Raw genomic sequence first — 14171 nt, 5'->3', positions numbered from 1 at the left:
GTTTACAAATCAAGGAGAACGGCAAATGTAAACACTTGGGGAAAAAACTTATTAGCAATAGCATGCCAAATACCTACCTACTAATACTCAGAGAGGGGACTAAGCATATATATATTTTTTACTCACCTCACTCTAAAGATCAGTGCTTTTTTTTCCAAAAAAGATTAGCGCTCTTGACATCAGATTTGGAAACTACTTTAAATTCCATTTGGAAAAACGGACCTGCCTGATAGAAAGGCCCAAGTATAGCACAATATGTCCAGTCTGCTCCAAGGAGGTGTTCTGATTCAGGGATATAAGGCATTAAGATGGGAAGGCTGTCTGAAAATAAAAGATTGTTTGGGGGTTTCTTTGTCCTGTGATTGTTCACCCTCGTGATTGTGAATGGAATTCAAATCATCTTAAGCAAGCAAAGGGGTTGCTGAATCACCTTGAATGTTACCTTGCAAATCGACAGCAACAACTAGGAGGGCCAAAAGGTTAAAAATTCTGCCAAAATTTCTAATGATACAAATTTTACTCTGAACCTAAAATCTTGGATCATAATGAATTGTAAGTGAAAAAAATTACTTGCTGCAACATGATAATCCAGAGGCAAAAAATAAGATTTATGGTATTAATATTTTTCATGAAACACCCCCTCTTTTTTTTTTTTTTCTTTTTACACATAATATAAGGACCCTTTTAGGGGCACCTGGGTGTCTCAGTTGGTTAAGTGTTTCAAGTCATGATCTTATGGTTCAGTTAATGAGTTTGAGGTCATCAGATTCCCTGCTGACAAGTGTAGAGCTTTTTGAGATTCCCTTTCTCCCTCTCTCTCTGCCCCTCCCCCTCACCTGTGCATGCTCTCTCTCTCTCTCTCTCTCAAAATAAATAAGTAAACTTAAAGAAAAAAAAAAGATAAAGGCCCTTTTAATTTTGCTTATACGGTGTTATCATTTGAGTTTACCATTTCTGTAGCATGAAACAAACATAACCTTTACTAGAAGCATATTTAAATGATGTCAAATCTAATAAAATTAATGGCCCAATTCTTTGCGATTGTTCCAATATATTTTCTTTCTTAAACCGAAATTATGAGTAAAAATACCCTTTCTTTTAAAATGATTTCATATAATAAAAACATGAAGTCTAGATTAAATTGATCTTTTTACTACTGTTCATTCTGCTATATTCCCTTTATGAAATTGATATTTCATGTTCAATTGTTTAATTTCAACTGAAATTGGAAGACCAAAGCATCTTAGGCTATATAATAATAAAATTACCTTACCCTGGTACAGTTTCATATTTTTCAAAGCTCTTTCCCATTATTGAATCTTGTCCCACAACAAATCTAGTTATTATTATTTCCCTTTTGATATATAAGGAAAATGAAGCACCAAAAGTTTAAGTGACTTGTTTTTAGTTACCTCATTTAATTAGTGACAAAGCTAAGGCTGGCACTGAGTGTTTTTGTGTCTGTCATAGAATTCTTGGCTTCTCTATTTCATGAGTCCTGATATTTTCAAAGAACTGAGCTGGGAACATTCCCCCTTCAGCTGAACTCTAAGCTCTTCAATGCAGAGTTCAAGGAGATTGTCAGTTCTTGGCACACCCTTCCAAATTCCACAAGAGAATGTGGAAACTATATAATGAGATTGGCAATCTAGTCTTGGGGGAATGATGAAGCTTCACGTTTATACCTGTTCAACTGGGAAGCAGATGAATACAGCATCAGGTGAATGGGTCAAGCTTAAGTCCAAGAAACAACCCCATTAAGTAGCAGGCTAGAAATTGATGGTTAACCCAGTGTCCATGGATGTTTTGTAGAAAATGGGGGTGCATCTCAAGGAAGATCAGAGGCCAAAGGTAGAGAATAACAGGCTAAATCAGGGGATTTTCTGTCCTTCAGCAGCTGAACTAGGTCTATGCAGCAGGTGTCGATCAAGTGAAAGCTACATATTACTAGAAAATATAAGCATGTTCTTTAAAGATTTTAAAAATTTTTAAGTAACCTCCTCACCCAACCTGGGGCTTGAACTCACAACCCTGAGATCAAGAGTCCCATGTTCCACTGACTGAGTGGGCCAGGCACCCCTAGGAAATAGAGTATTTTTAAGGCACCCAGTGCTAAGGACTGGTGGCAGGGAAGAGATTTGGGGATGAAACATAAATTTCAAGGCCTGGCATTCAGAACTACTCAAGGTTTCAAGGCCACGAATGTCTCCAGCGACCTCAAACAAGTACCTGAGAATATGGAAAGTCAGGAAGACAGGGATTTGCCAGGGCTGGCATATCCGTTCTGACCACATAGTTACAGGGGAGACAAGGTCTCAGCCCAGGTACCAGGACTGGAGAAACTGTGCCAGAATGGATTCAAACAAGATGCTCTGGGACAAAGTCAGAGAGACAATCCAGATTGCTGTGAGGAGTTTCAGGAACAATTTACAGTAAGAGTTTTCCAAGGAAGCTCAGATGGCTGAGAGATGAAAGCAAGCTAGATAAGAGATTTGCCAAAATGTCACTATCGGTAAAGATAATTTAGAATGAGGAAGAAAGGGAGAGATTTGGCTGCTTTCAGTTTACAAGTAAATCAAAAAGGGAGTTTGCGCAGGGACGGTCCACTTCAAACTCGGGAAACTAAAGTGACTTCTTGTCATTCAGCGCCCCCAACTCCAGGCAAGTTCCCCACAAGAAGAATTCCCAAAGACGGGAAAACCCAGTGCCCCCCAGGGGATGCAGAGAAAAAGCTTAAGGCCTTGGTTAGATTCTACCCACTAATGTCCAGGTGGTGCAGGCTACCTATTCATGAACTGAACAGAAAACAAAAGAGTGCCAGGACTCTGCAGAGAGAGAAACAACCAGTTTTATTTCTATTGTGGGAAGGACAGGTATCTCAAAATAGAGTATATCAATGAGGCAAACTCTATCCTGGTCTTCCAGAAACTGAGACCAAGAAATAAGGCAGGAAGTCCCTCTAGTTTGCTAGGAATTCATAAGTATTCCTGTTGGCTGGGCTTACCTACTTTCCCAGTTCCTTCTCCCTTTCCTGGGGGCAGGGAGCCTGAGAGGAGGGGTGATCCAGCCCAGTATAGCCCTCATGGACAATATCGTGGGGGTAAAGGAAACAAGCACAGAGTCAGGCATCCAGATTTGGGGTAACTGAGAATCCAGAATGGGCTTTACACCTGTTCTCCTAGGCACCTGTATGTCCCTGGGCTCCTATAAGGAACCAGTAAAACCATACTGATTATCCACTTCTTATCCACTTCTGCAAGAACTACAGAATCTCCAGATTGCAAGGGGGGCTGGGGTAGAGGAGATGCCCTCCGGGAAGAGGTGAAAATGTTTTCTGTATCTACAACCTCAGCCATCCTAGCACGGAGTGGCTGAACCCTGAGGCTTGAGAAACCCATAGACATCTTGTATTTTTCTTCCATTCATTCCACTTCCAGGGACAGATTTTATATAAATGTCAGGATAGAAATATTTTCTTAGGGGAATATATAGTACCTGGAATATATGCTCTTTTCTTTGCAGCTTGCAAGAGAATTCCTTTGTAGGAAAAGACAGATTTGTTAAACAGATGCCAGAAGCAAGGCCCCCAAAAGCTTCCTGTTTGTCCCAAGATTCTCAAAGAGGGAAGTAATTTACATAATATGAAGGGAGGAGAGGGGCAGACATAGGTCCTGGGAGCAACAAGTTTCCAGAAGGAAGACAAACACATTCAGTGGCCCAACCTAACAAGTTTGGGGAAAATATTGCTAAATCCTTGGCTAAGTAACATACAGAGTAAAATTCCTCCACCTCTGCTGTGAAATTACACATAAATCTTACATTTCTTGCTAATGCCTTCATGGGGGTTTGGTTTTGTTTTTTTTGTGGGAGAAGCTCAGAGGAACTCGTCTGTTGGGCACTTGAGTTAGCACAGGAAGAATAAAATGTTTCAGAAATACAGCCGTTGATCCCAGTCATGAAATGCTTATAAAATTCCTTGTAGTTTAAAAATGTTCTCATAAAATCATTATTGTCTGTAAATAGGGCAGTATCATACTTTCCATTTTGCAGGAGGAACTGGGAATCACAGAGAAAGTAACTTGGCCAAGTGAAAACTGCAACTTTTATTCTTTTTTTTTTTTTCTTATTTAGGGTATTTGCTAAATTTTTTAATGACTTTATTTTTTAGAGTTATTACAGGTTCATAGCAAAACTCAGTGGAAGGTACAGAGATTTCCCATATATGCCTTAATTGGGGTTTTGGGGTGATGGTGAGGTTTGGAGCCAATGGCCAAGAAAGAATTCTTGAAGATGCCTTGATGCAAAAATATGATTTCATTAAAGCATGGGGACAGAACCCAATGGCAGAAAGAGCTGCACTGGGGTAGTGTTAAGAGTGACTGCTTATATACTGTGGAGCTGGGCAGGGGAGGAGGAGTAAAGTTAACAGAAAGTTTCTTAAAGGGATTTCCATATGCTAAAGAGGATTTATAGATTACTAGAAGCCTAGCTATTATCAAGCTAAGATTGTTTTTCCCTCTAGGAAGCAGTATCATTAAGATAGTAGGGAGTTCCTGGAGATTAGGCTATCCATGAGATATTTGTAAACTGATGGAGACTATCAGTTTAACTGTTTTCTGTCCTTTTCTTTGTTCTTGGGCAGCCAGGAGTGCCTGAGGAATATCACGCATATCTCACCTTGGTTGGGGGTCGGGTGGGGTTGTGCTAGCTTGTGCTTGGCTCTCAGCTTGCCTTATGGTCCCTCATATGCACATCCTCTCCCATTATAAACAGCTCTTGCCAGAATGGTACATTTATCACAATATAGCCTAGGTGCAGGAGTGCAAGAACACCTCACTCCCAGGGTCCCAAAGAGACCAGATTTGGCCACTAGCAGCTGACAGAATCCAAAGGCAGAGAAACCAGTGGTGGTGAAACAAGAAAGGAATGTATTTCAACGAAAGCAACACTGAGAAGACAGTGGATGTCGCAAAGACAGTCTCTAAAATGCCCCAAATTCCTTCAGATTTATATAAGGAAAATGTGGGGCAAAGGTGGGTGGGTATGTGCAGATGGGCGGTGAAGGTCAAATCATCATCTTGGAGGCAATCATGGGTGGGGTCTTGCTGGCTCAGGGCAGTCCTTTTTACTCCAGTTCCCACCAGAGGATGCTTTGCCCCTAGGGTGTTGGGCCTGAGTTAAGAGATAAGCTGGAAGGAAGAATTTAATCAATTGGAGTCTATTAGACTAAGGTCAAAATGGTGGTAGTTGAAGTTCTCTTTCAATAATTGATGAACCTACATTGAAAATCATAATCACCTAAAATCCATAGTTCACATTAGGGTACTCTCTTGGCATTGCACATTCTGTGAGTTTGGACAAATGTATAATGACCTGCATCCATCATATCATACTGAGTATTTTTGCTGCCCTACAAATCTTCGGTGCCCTCCTGTTCATATCCACCAACGCTACTCTCCAGCAACTACTGATCTTTTGACTGTCTCCATAGTTTTGATGTGAAATGTTGGGGTCTGGGAGCAAACAGCCAAGAAAGAATTCTTCAGTGTAATAAGGGTGGTTTTATTAAAGCATGGGAACAGGACTGTCGGCAGAAATAGCTGCACTGGGGTTGTGAGGAGTGGCTGATTGTATAGTTCAAGTTAGGAGGGGGTTAGGGATAGAGTAAGTCTCTAAGGAATTTAGAAGCAAGGACCTTGAGGACCTAGCTGCTGTAAGGATCAGGTCATTTACTACTACCTAGTAAACCCTCAGTCATGAGACCCTTCAGATGTGTATCAGTGGGCCAGATGCTTGGAGGATGATTGCTGACGTGTATCTTGTGGAGGGCAGGGTAGAGATAAAGGAAGTTTCCAAAGAGATTTTTTATATGTTAAAGATTTAGAGGATCCTGGAGGTCCTTTTGCCTCCAGCAAAGCATTCACATTGACAGTTGAGGTCCTGGAGGAAGGTCACTCTGCCTGGTCTCAAGTACTTGTCAATAGGCTATAAATTGTAAGGAAGTTTTATTTTTTCTCTATTTCTTTTGCCTTTGTTCTCCACATCAGTTTTGTCTTTTCCAGAATGTCATATAATTTGACTCATATTGTATGTAGCCTTTTCACATTGGCTTCTTTTACGTAGTAATAAATATTTAAGATTCCTCCATGTCTTTCTGTGGTCTTGGACTATGATTCTCGTCAATGAATTTTTGGTTACAAGGAGTCAAAACGTATTCATACTTGCTAAACAAAAGGTGTCAGTAGTGTACTGGGAAATGTTAACAATTAGCTCTCTAACAGAGAAAAAAAAACCAGGATTTGTTTCCATGGTGTAAATACTTTTTACCTTTGGCTGATTTCAAATTACCAGTGGTGATGTCACTGGCTGCAGAGTTGGGAAAAGATGTACACAGCCTGCAAGTGCAGGGAAGCACGGCTCTGGCATCCCACTGGGTGTTTTGAAGTAAGGACACAATAGGCAGCCTCGGGGATATCCAAGGACAAGAAACAAATAATAGCTGGGACTTCTTTCAAGATATTTGATGAAGACTCTTGTACCCTTTTTGTGCTTTGCTTTGGACAGATTCACTGATCTTAATCATGCCTCTGGGAAATTTATCTTGCTAACGTATGACTTTCAGAGTCCAAAAAGGAGAGGGGGGGTGGAGACCGAGAAGTGGAGAGCCGAGTCATTTACTATGGTATCTTTCTCTTTATAGAGACTGAGTAGGGGCAAGTTGCTGCTGTTAATGGAGTACAGAGGTGGAAAATATCAATGCTCTCCTGCATAACCCAGTGGTGTGCCATGAAGGACAGCCATCTAGTGAAACACAGGTCAGGATCATGCAGCAAGAGGAACTAAAGTTCAGAGCAGACTATTTCTCTTTTCTAAGTTCTGCAACTTTTATCACAGCCATGGTGACAATTCTCTAGTAAAATCCTTTTGGAATCTCCTAAGCCATGGTGGTTGGAAAAGCCAAACAAATTTCTGAAACTACCCCTGCATTCAGCTGACACAGTCAGGGACCTTGGGAACTGAGCCCCTGTGCACGAGACACTCCCTGCTGTCTCTTACCGCTTTTCTTGCAGAGTGGAGGACAGACCAAGGAGCAAGCCAAGGCTGGCTCAAATTAGTCTGAGACATGATGGCCAGACATGATGGTTAACTTTTGTTAACCTTTAACCACCTTTCCTCCTAATTATAATGCTAAAAATCACACCCAGAGGTGGAGACTTAATATGCAAATGAAGCATAGGATGTACAAAGAAGCCTGTTCTGTCAACTGCACCTACATGCCCAATTTCCTGTATTTCCCAACATCTCCCTGCTTAGAGCCCACCTTGTGTCCTTTAAAACTTCCCCTGGATGTTGTTCTGGGAGCCAGTCTCACACCTTTGTCATGGCTGTATTTTCCTTCAGCTGCAGGTGTTGCCCGAATGAAGCCTTGCCTGCACCTTTACATCTTGAGTCCAGCCTTGTTTCAACCATTGTGGGTCCAAGGACCTGAGTTCAGTAACAAAAGCCCAAAGAGTAAATTTAAAGCCATCTATAACCCAGTTAGAATAGTGGAAATTTGTGCCATCCTCAAAAGTCTTAAAAGATGGACCCCATTATATTCTCATTTAATTCACTGGTATGGCTCCTACAAAAATCAGGTTGATCGCAGCAAATGATAGTGAACTACCACAAAATTGACCAAGTGGTAGCTTTATTCACAGCTGCTGTGTTGCATGTGGTGTTGCGATGAGAACAAATCTGACCTGGAAAATGATTTTTTCTTTTAAATCATTATCAGAAAAGAGGATCAAAAACATTCTGCAAGCACTTGGATGGAGAGCAGTGCACATTCTGAGACTTGCCCTAGGTCTTTGTTAATCCTCCTGCTCGCTATGACAATAGATTCTAAAGGGACACTGCACAGAACATCATGTTGGTCCACTGGCAAATGACATCATATTAATCAAACTAGTGAGCATGAAGTGGCAAATGCTCTGGATACTCTGGTAAGTCATATGTGAATTGGAAATTAGATAAACCTTAGAAAAATTCATGGTACATCGGTGATATTTTTACGGTCCAATGTTTTGAGGAATGCCAGGACATTCCTTCAGTGGTAAAGGACAAGAAAGCATTGTCCAATAACAAAGAAAAAGGCACAACACTTAGCCTTCTTTGAATTTAGGAGATATCCTATCAGTTTGGTTAACTAGCACAGATTCCTTGCTCCCTGGTGGAAAAATTCAGAAACACTTTCCACTTGATGTCTCCAAGGATCCCAAGCAGGATTGATCCCCATCGTCCACAAGAGTAAATCTTTTTTTGGCTTTTCTCCTTTCCCTTCTCTCTGCAACATGCCCTACAATGCTTCCTAGCATCACCTCCTAAAAAAATTACACCCAATAGTAGGATCTGCTATTGAAGGGACCCGAACCAAGACAAGAGTAGAAACAAGGAAAGTAGTTACAAAGCCATTGCAATAATCCAGACAGAAGATGATGATGGTTCAGAATGGTAGCAGTATAAGTAATTGGATATGATCAGGAGTGGTTGAATTCTGGATGTATTTTGAAGTTTGATGAATAAAGTTGGATGTATCATATGAGGCAAAGAAGGAATCCAGGATGTCTCCAAAAATGTTGCCTGTATTAACTAGAGTAATTGAGTTTCTTTCCAGTGAGACAGAAGAAACTTCAGGAGGAGTAGACTTTCTGGGGAAGATACAGAGCTCAATTTTCGTCGGCTTAACATTGAGATACCTAGTAAATATTCAAGAGACTCTGTGAAATAAGCAGTTGGATACATGAGTCTAGAGTTCATGAGGAAGGCTCACAGAAGAGATATAATGAGAGAGTCATTGGTATATAGATGCTATTTCAAGCAGTGAGATCACCAGAAGAGTGAATATAAAGAGAAGGAGTACAGGAACAAGGCATAAGTACTGCATCCCCTCAGTGTTAACAGGCTATAGAGAAAAGAGAAGGAACAAAGGAGATTGAAAAGAAGCTATTAGTGGCCTAGAAAGGAAACTCAGAGAATGAGATGTCCAGGAGGACAGTGAAATTAAAAAAAAAAAAAAAAAATTAGTACATCGAGGAGGAGAGAATGATCACCTATATTAAATCCTGCTGATAAGTCAGGGAAAATAAGGACTGAGTATTTATGAATGTGTTTAGCAATGGGAAGATCATTTTGAACCTGATGACAAATTTTTGATGCCTAAAACACTTCATAAATTCAATGAGTTTCAGTGGGTATCTGAGCATTCCTGGGGCTGAACACAATCCAGCCTGCCTCAGGAAAATGGGGAGGATATGTATGAAAAGAAGGAAGGAAGGATTTTTAAAATGAATTTTGGCTACTTTGCAATTTTGCCTGGGGTCAGCCACGCCATTGACAATAAAACGTTGGGAGGAATATGAATGGCAAATGAACAAAATCCCCTCGGTGCCCTGGGGGACTGGGGCAGGGGAAATACAATAATACTAGAATCTCCTGGCAGTCAAGCTAGATTAATTTACTGAATGCTTTTGTGATAGATTTTGCTGTAAAATAAATTGGATAGTAGATTCTATTGAACAATGGTACCTACAATTTCTAATCTCAGAGTGTTTTTGGCTTATTATAATCAATGGGAGGCCCCTAGATACTCTGGAAATGATGGCTTGGTTCAGGATGGTACAGCTCCCTGATGATAATGCTGGAAGTCATCCAACAGTAAGCCTCAATTGTTCAATGAGCATCCAGGAGGAATAATGCTAAAAGGCCTCACTCATAAAAAGCAACTGACTCTCAGAAGGTAGGGGGCAAAACAAGACCACGTGATCATTTTATCCATTTTCTACATGGCAAAAAGTTGTCCTGTGTCTAGTTCTAACTTTGGTTCAAAGGATGGATTTTTCTTTCTCTTGTGATAGCATTTGAATTTGGTCCAGGAACTCCCGTTAGCTTACTTTACCAGTGCCCAACATCATCTCTCCTGATGGAAAATGCTGCCTACTTGATGTTTGCATTTCTTCCTCCACTATCCTTCTCTTGGCAATAGTTGCACTTGAGATAAAAATAGTATCTACCTCTAGGGTTGTGAAGGATCATGTGATTTAATCTAGGAAATCACTTAGAAAAGTACCAGGGAACGAATGTGTGCTAAATGTGTGCTAAATGTTACCTCTTATTTTTAGCTTTATATAGCAAAGGTGCCATCTTTTCATTGCCTACCTTTACATGGATTCCTAGGACATGTGACTATGACCAATTGTAAAATATAGAACTTATCAAATCATTGTGATGATGAATACTTCTAATTCTGAAATGTATGAATATGCCAGAAATGATGATCCTGCAACTGTCAGAAACCCTACAAATTCTGAAGACAAAGAGGAGTATGAGCCATTCTTCTTCCAAAGGCCTGAATCAGACCTTGGAATCTTAAGATCTCTGAGACTAAGATAAGCAATGACATATGCTAAATGACTCATTATGGCAATTGCATACTTCTAAGAAAAGTAAGATGAATATCTTTCTGCCAACTCCACGCCATCTCAGACTCAACAGGTCATGCTTGGTTCATGTGGGTCACTGCTTACTGTCCACAGCTGAATTTTCTTCGTAAGGAGGCTTTGTTGATGTGAGAAGGGAGATGATGCATTTTCAGAAATACCAAATAAAAGCTGTGCTGTCTAGTTAACAACCTATTGGAAATGTGTACAACCCCCCACCCCCAATAATGGAGTCCCAAACCCTTAGACACTTCACTTTCGTGTTCTTCTTCCCCTCTCCATTTCACTGGCTTATTTTTGCGGGCTTTGCAATGAGCATGTGCCAAAGAACAAAGGGAGGAGGGACTGAAAGTCTCTGCCTCACCTCAGGGGATGTACATTTGTTCCAATCAGACTATTTTTTACCTTATGTGGGCATAGGTGGTATCGGGGTAAGGCTATAATCTCTGTGGCCAGTGAGAACCAGGGGAGGGACTTGCATGCTAGGAAATAAATTGTCTGCTGTAAGTGCCCCGAGTGTGCCTGTCAGACACCTGCTCTTGCAAGAACATTGATTAAAGCCTCACTTCACTGTGCTCTGAGTCGCTGTGTCCCTCCTTTGATGGGGTCAGCGGGCTTATTTCTCACAGTCGTTAACATGAGCACTGAGATCCTAAGGGAGCTTCAGTGATTCAGTCACCAACCCTTCTAAGAGCACCTTTCAGTTTTTGTCACATCTGGTTCCTGATTGCAGAGTCTCAGAGCCCATTCTCCTTCTTGGACTCTTCCACAAAAGAAAATGTCCTTAACTCTGCATGACAAGCCCCTGGTCCCCATTCCACCGAAAACCTACCTGTGACTAAGAAAGATTTAAGAAGAAATAAAAATAGCTCTTATGCTTCTGGTCCATCTACAGCTGTACAAATGAAACTCAAATTTTTATCTCAGTGAATTATTCCAGCACATCATCAAATGGGCCATACTGTCTCTTGCCTCTGGCCTTCACACATGTTGCTTTCTCTGCCTGGAATATGCATGTTTTCCCTTCCTCCTTACCTGGCAAACTCTTCCTACTCACTCTTCCTGTCTTAGTTTAAACAACACTTAGCAAACTTAAACTATGCCTTGATTCTTTATTTTTAAAAATCAACACACTGAAAATTTCAAGAACATAAATATACTTTCCTACGCGATGTGCACTGGCATAACTTAAAGTGAGGACAGTGTGGCCTCAGATGATCTGTGAATAAGGTTCTCTTCATGGGCTCCAGCTTCCTTCCTGCAACTTCCTCCACTGAAGGACAACCGCCTTGTCAAGAAGCCTTCCTTCATCCTTTCCCAAGGATCTGGAATCACTGGTTTACATCTAAGAGAAAATGTAAATTGACGTGTTAAGTCTCCCAGGTCATTTGCAGATTGAACCTCGGTACCCTTGTGGAATGACAGGAAAGTGATGTTATGCAGCAGAGAGGATTTTACTTATTTCAGTACAAAACTAGGGACTTTGGGGCTGCCCTCACTTCTCCCTATCAGTAAAATAACACTAAATGTATTCCAATTTTCCCGACGGTTATTTTGCAAACCAAATGAGATAATGTGTTTCAAAGTGTCCATAAACTACAAAGTATTACACAAATGTTAGTGCTATTATTAGTTTTACAAATTAACTATTCATTGGCATTCAAGACAAATCTGGAGATTTGTTATTCATAAGTCCCAGATCTCTCAAAGTTGCTGAGTTCTGTTCTGCATTCAGTAGAGCTTGGAGTTCCAGGTAGATTTAGGGACAGGTTCTGAATATTTTCATAAAGCAAGGAAGCATTTTTCTTTAAGGAAAAAAAATGATATAGGGGTGCCTGGGTGGCTCAGTTGGTTGAATGTCCGACTTTGGCTCAGGTCATGATCTTGTGGTTCATGAGTTTGAGCCCTGCATTGGGCTCTGGGCTGGCAGCTTCGAGCCTGGAGCCTGCTTTGAGTTCTGTATCTCCCTCTCACTCTCTGCCCCTCCCCGTTTGTGCGCGCGCGCACGCGCGCGCTCTCTCTCTCCCTCTTTCTCTCTCTCTAAAAAATAAATACATAAACATTTAAAAAATATTTGTAAATGTTCTCTTTTGCCTCATTGAGAATCTTCTGAGCTTTCTTCACTTTTACCCTGGAAGAACATTTTATTTTCCTATGTGACTTGAATTTTTTTTTTTTTTTCTGCCTGATCTAAGAGCTGACCTTTGGTATTTATTAAAATAATTCATTTCTTCATTTTCAGTAAAAATTGATTAGATCCTCCATTACCTCCTAATTAATTTTTAAAAATTTACCGTGTCTTATAAGTGAATTACACAGGTCTATAGATGCTTGTCTTTAAATTTTTTTAAAGTTTATTTATTTTGAGAAAGAGAGAGCATGAGAGGAGGAGGGACAGAGAGAGAGGGAGAGAGAATCCCAAGCAAGCTCTGAGTGGCCAGCACAGAGCCCCATACAGAACTCAAGCTCGTGAAAGAGTGAGATCATGACCTGAGCTGAAATCAAGAGTTGAAAGCTTAACCAACTGAACCACCCAGGTGCCCCGAAGCTTATCTTTTAAAAAACCTACTTTTTTTTCTGCCAAGCCAAATGTGTGCAGTTCAAACATTAGCATAAATTTCATGTTTATCATATCACTAAGGCACTATATTTTTTCCATTTGTCAAATATTATGAATTTGCATGATTAAAAATGATTATTGTCTACCCATATCAAAAATTTAAAAAAAATTCTTTTCCTGTTTTTTTTATTTTAGAGAGACAGAGACAGAGAGACAGAGAGACAGAGCATGAGTGGGAGGCGGGGGACAGAGAAAGAAGGGACACAGAATCCCAAGCAGGCTGCAGGCTCTGAGCTGTCTCCACAGAGCCTGATGCAGGGCTGTAACCACGAACCGTGAGATCATGACCTGAGCTGAAGTCGGACGCTTAATGGAGTGAGCCACCCAGGCGCCCCTTAAAATTTTTTTTCAAAGATTGGTCATTGTTTAAAGTGGTCTTTGTGAATCTGTTTTTCTCTGAAGTCAGAAAACAGTTTCAAAAAGAAGGCAGTGAATTATGCTAGTTTGAAAAAAGAAACAAAAGCATCTGGTTTTTTTCTGTTAAAAGTGATATATACTAGGTAAGAGTTTGGCTGCTCATGTGCCTAGGCCAGAGGCAAGGCCCTCTCAAGCAAAATCAAATGAGCCACTGAGGTTTGCTCACATCCATGCACTAAAGCACAGTAACCAAACAAACACATAAATAAACAAATCCATCCATCCATCCATCCATCCATCCATCCATCTAAACATCCATCCAAACATCCACCCATCCTCAAACTCAACTACCTACCTCATTTGATCACTTATGTAGTACATTGTTCCCAGGATCAGAAAAGTAGACTGCAGTTCCCTGCATCAGCACTTTTAGACTCTGAGAGTGTTGGCCATTTTTTCCTTTATTTTCATTCACGTATTCATTCACTCATTTATCCAATAAATATTTTACAAACTTTCTGTGCTGGGTACCCATTTAGGTGAACGAGTGTTTAATCCAGGCATTCAGATGACTAGGAAAGACAGGATCCCCTGCTTTCACGGAGATTATGATCAAGTGGGTAGAAGCAGATAATAAACAAGTGTATAAAATGAGATCATGAAGGTTAATGAATGAGACTGATTAGCATGGGAAGGGAGGGCCACTCATTTAGATT

The 14171-nt window shown here is 40.6% G+C and overlaps 1 long non-coding RNA gene across 1 annotated transcript; it reads left to right on the top strand.

Moving 5' to 3' along the window:
• The first annotated feature begins 1634 nt into the window (after positions 1–1634).
• LOC122228468 lies at positions 1635–7477 on the top strand. The gene is made up of 3 exons (XR_006206609.1): positions 1635–1720; positions 6701–6815; positions 7402–7477. It is a non-coding gene; the product is annotated as an uncharacterized LOC122228468 (long non-coding RNA).
• Positions 7478–14171: the final 6694 nt, after the last annotated feature.

This window comes from Panthera leo, chromosome C1 (genome assembly GCF_018350215.1).
Source record: "Panthera leo isolate Ple1 chromosome C1, P.leo_Ple1_pat1.1, whole genome shotgun sequence".
Taxonomy (NCBI): domain Eukaryota; kingdom Metazoa; phylum Chordata; class Mammalia; order Carnivora; family Felidae; genus Panthera; species Panthera leo.
Note: the sequence above shows the minus strand (reverse complement) of the source record. Positions and strands in the feature narration are given on the sequence as shown.